Source organism: Centruroides sculpturatus, unplaced genomic scaffold (assembly GCF_000671375.1).
Source record: "Centruroides sculpturatus isolate CEXI.00-Female unplaced genomic scaffold, Cexi_2.0 scaffold1905, whole genome shotgun sequence".
Taxonomy (NCBI): Eukaryota; Metazoa; Arthropoda; class Arachnida; order Scorpiones; family Buthidae; genus Centruroides; species Centruroides sculpturatus.
In genome coordinates, this window is record NW_019386074.1 from 97,290 (window position 1) to 101,920 (window position 4,631).

Sequence of the window (4,631 nt, forward strand, 5' to 3'; positions counted from 1 at the left end):
TAGTAAAACTAGAATTTACTGCTAGTCAAAAATGAATTTGAGTTAAAACTAGTTTTAACTAGACAAAACGGGTTTTAACAAAGACATTCAGTATAAACTAGTTTCAACTAGTTAAAACGCGTTCTAACTAAAAACGGGTTTTGACTGTAACATATACATATAAAACATATATATATATAACGAAATGTATAATTATTATCGTTGTATAATCATACATTTTACAATACTCATATGAAAAACAAAGTATTATTATTAACCAACTTGTTCTCGAATTCTCGGTTCTAGTTAGTTAATTACTATTCTGTAGAAAGCAAATTGGCAGCACTGTGTTACCTTATTTTTTCAATGAAATGTATTAGTTGCCTGTTTTAGATAAATCGGCAATTAATTTGATTATAGAAAGTTTTCGATTCTTAAACCTTTTTGATTCTGCCCCAATTAAATTCTACAATGAATGGATTAAAACTTATATATTAGAAGTAAAATTAAACGATAATTAATTTTTACAATATACTTTTCGTATATTATTGCTTGTATTGAATTGTAGTGTTAGCATTTCAGTTTTATATGAGTTTTTATAACAGTCTCTGTTATATCAGTAAAAAGTTCATAGTTACAGTTTAAAATATAATTTTAATCATTAAAAAATTTTGTATTTGGAATAAAATTCTCTCAGATCTCAGGAGTGTAGAGAAAATATTTTGAAATCTGTTTAACAAGACACTATTAACATTGTTGGTAGTTACAAAGATTGAAATTAACGATTACTAAGATTATTAAAAATTCCTCGGAGTCATATCGCAGAATAACTACTGTTTCACTCTGTCATCGGAAATTCTAATTGAATTATAGTAGTACAGAGATCACTGATACTATAATTCAATTAGAATTTCCGACGGCAGAGTGAAACAGTAGTTCTTGGTACTCGAATTAGCTTATTTGCTCATAAGGATCTCAGCCGAGAATTGTCCGAATACCTAGCACAAGTTCTCGTCGACCGCGGGGAATTTTTGGAATTGAATAGTTCTAAATTCTTGCATTCGAACATCATCTTTTCCTGATATCGCGAAGAAAAATAAAATGATAATTGTTCCATTTTGAATATAACTAAGAAATTTGCAATTTTTTAAAATGTCACTGTTTTAAAAACTGAACATTTACAATCTTATTTGCTCAATTTATCAAGCTATATCATGCAGCAATATATAAGCCTATATATTTGTTCATGATATAAGCTGGGGTGTTATATATGTTTCATTCAAATTAAGCTCTTGGATTTACATTAAAGAAGGGTATATGGCCCGAAATGTACATATTAGTTTAATAAAATCTCAGTAAGCTTTCCAATTGAAAACTGGTGTGATAAGTCCTTAAAATTTATAGTAAATTACATATAGCTGCTTAAAAGATTAAACTCTTGGAGTTTGAAATGATAAGATGAAATAGAAAATTAAATATTAATTTAATCGAACAACTAAATACTCTGATTAATGGAACCAATATTTGTTATTTTCTAGACAATAGGTATGTTCGAAAAATAGAAAATTTTACATTCTACTAAATAGAATACGTATAGTACATCAAANAAACTGGTGTGATAAGTCCTTAAAATTTATAGTAAATTACATATAGCTGCTTAAAAGATTAAACTCTTGGAGTTTGAAATGCATATTAACGTAAATTGATCTCTTTTCTGACCGAATCTTTAAAACTTCACCAGCAAATTGGATATTATCCAAGAGCACATATTATGAGAATGGCTTGTTGATTCTTTTTGTTTCGTGCCAGCATTACTTGGATATTGATATATTCTCTCGTAAGTAGTGATATCCTATTTATGCCATATAAATATTTCTCGATCACTGACGTAATTGAATAAGGATAGCGTTTATATTATCATGATTAGTAGCAATTTCGTGAAAGATATAAGTCGTGTGAACATTACGGACGAAGAAAACTTGATCATAGTTGTTCATCTGATTTAATAAGCTGAAAGAGTTGCTTGTTTAGAGAGGACGCACTTATGTGACGCGACAGCGAAAAGCAGTGTCGCAAACGAATCTTTGCTGCCCTGGCAGCACGACCACACAAGTGACAATCAGATAAGGTTTCAACGAATGAGTATAATATTCAAAATGGCAAATGATGCCAACATTGCCGTTACGAATTTCGTTTTGTGCGGCTCGCTTTATTAAGCTAGAAGACGTCGTCGAAAATAATTTTACCAAAGATTTTCGATTAGAAATATTTTCTTAGATCCAGAAAGAATTGGTGTGCAAAATTCCTCGATTAAGATCTTTCGATAAAAATTACTATTTTGAGTAAGATTCGTTTGTTTTGTCTTTTGAATTAAACACAAATTCTACACAAATAATCATATATAATTAAATTTATTTTTCTCTCCTCTTTTTATTATAATGCCAGTTATCACAGTTAACCTCGTGGAACTTTCCGGCATTAAAACAAATAATTCGGTGTTCTCACGAACTATTATTGGCTAATAAAAATGGGTCTTGGCGGCAGCCGCTTCAGAAGATAGAATTCAGACAATTTTTGCGGCACGAGAAAAGCGACACAAAATCGACTTCTGCGACAAAAATTGACATCATTTTGCTGTTTTTCGCTGTCGCGCCGCATGTGTGCCTCACCTTACGGAATAATTCTTATGAAAATAAAATTTTCATTGAGATAATCCGAACCAAAAATCTAAATTATAAGTGAAAGGCTACCATCGAAAAAATGTACCTTTCAATAATAATATTTTGCTCGCAATATAGAATTCGGCATATTTAAATGCAATTTGACAGCGTTTCTATATTTATTTAATGGCATAACGTTCAGATGACATCAAATTGATGTAATTAACACTAAGAACTAAAAAAAATGCCTGAAGATTAAATATGACGTACGTGAAGCCAATCTATATTGATCGTTCCAATCTCTAATCTATGTCAAATATAATCCAGATAAATAAGCCAATTAATTTTTTTAATTAATTAAATAATTATCTATCTGCTAAAAATTTACCTTTTTCAAAATGTGAACGGTAAAATATCTTTGTTGAACTGTAAAAAGAGTTGTAACGAGAAAAAATTAAATACAATTTGAAACATTTAGTTTAAATTTATGAAACTACCTAACAAACCTGGCTGTGTTGAAAACATTTAGTAGCCGCCATTTGTTTCAAATACCCAAATGAAAGTATAAAATATACCAAAAAGTTTGAATTCAGGAATAGAATGTCTGGTAGATTTCGGATATAATGGATATTAATGTCCATTTTCAGAAACTCTTAGGCCTACCACTGAAATCCTATATTTCAAATACAAGACATAAAATATTACTACAGTAGAACCTCGAAAACTCGACCTAATGTGGACCGAAGGGTGGCCGAGTTTGTGAAAATGCCGAGTTATCGGGAATGGGGTTAAAAAAATAAGTACGAGTATTTCCTCAGAAAATACTGTACTGTACTTGTACAGTATTTACTTGTACAGAATATAACAGAGAATAAACTGCCCAAATACCCTTAAACAAAGGAAAAGTACGTCCTTTATGAAGGCATAGAGCCACTACATGAAAATGAAAATTAATGAATACACTGTGTACAGTAATTTACCTGATAAGACAGACCTCAGAAAAATACTTTATGAGAGCTTTTATACTTTTATAAAGCTGTCTATAATGAAAATTAATTAACTAAGAATTTTTTCGCCCTGCCAAGGTGTGGACCAGTTATCCGGAGTGCTAAGTTATCGAGGGACGAGTTTTCGAGGTTCTACTGTAATATTATTAAAGACTGAACTATGCTTTTTTCAATTATAAAGGCAGACGGTATATTCTTATTCATAACGTATAAAATACAGAAGAAACTATGGAAAAGTCGGAAGCAAAGACGTTTCAGTTTCTTCTGTATTTTATACTTTGTAAATATGCTTTTTTTTAACCCTGTAGGTACTGAGAGTTTTTTCAGGTACATAGTGGATTTGGCCAAACCCACACTATGGGACCAGACCCACGATGGACCCAAACATGTGTTCACCAATAGTACATTTCTATTGTTGAAATATATGAAATAGAAATGTCTATTTTCATCTTGACATCAGAGTATCTTAAGACTCGATGTCATCGATAAACCTAGCCATAGCATTTTGATTTGCACATCAACACAAAATACTGAAAATACATCTAAACTTGTGTATTAAATATATACATTAATATAGGCCTAACGCTCGATTATTTGCATATTTAGATACTTTTTAAATTTTATTGCATAAGTTTAAAATTGAACTTAATTTAATTTCTGACAAATGCTTATACAATATTTTCTAAATTTTATAAAATAGTTTTATACAAATACATTTTGTGCGGCATATTGAATTTAATAAAAGTTTTTGTACTTTTAAATTTTCATAAATTAAATTTCGATGTAGATCGTTAATAAAAATAAAATAAAAATTAACAATTTTATTTAAATGAATTTCAATTATTTAATATCTCAGAAAATAGGGGAAAAAAGAAATAAAAGAATACAAAAAAATTGTAAATACAAAGAAAGTTGCTGTAATGGATGTATGATGGAAAAAGAATCTTGTATTAATAATTGTCTTCAAACATAAAAGAAAAAGATA

General features: G+C 29.5%; 1 long non-coding RNA gene across 1 annotated transcript in view; it reads left to right on the forward strand.

Moving 5' to 3' along the window:
* The window catches only part of LOC111613436, a 13,142-nt gene extending 9,799 nt beyond the window's left edge, over positions 1-3,343 (forward strand). Inside the window, exon 3 of the long non-coding RNA XR_002754766.1 lies at positions 3,331-3,343. This is a non-coding gene — a long non-coding RNA (uncharacterized LOC111613436). The remainder of the gene's footprint in view (positions 1-3,330) is intronic.
* The last annotated feature ends 1,288 nt before the right edge of the window (positions 3,344-4,631 follow it).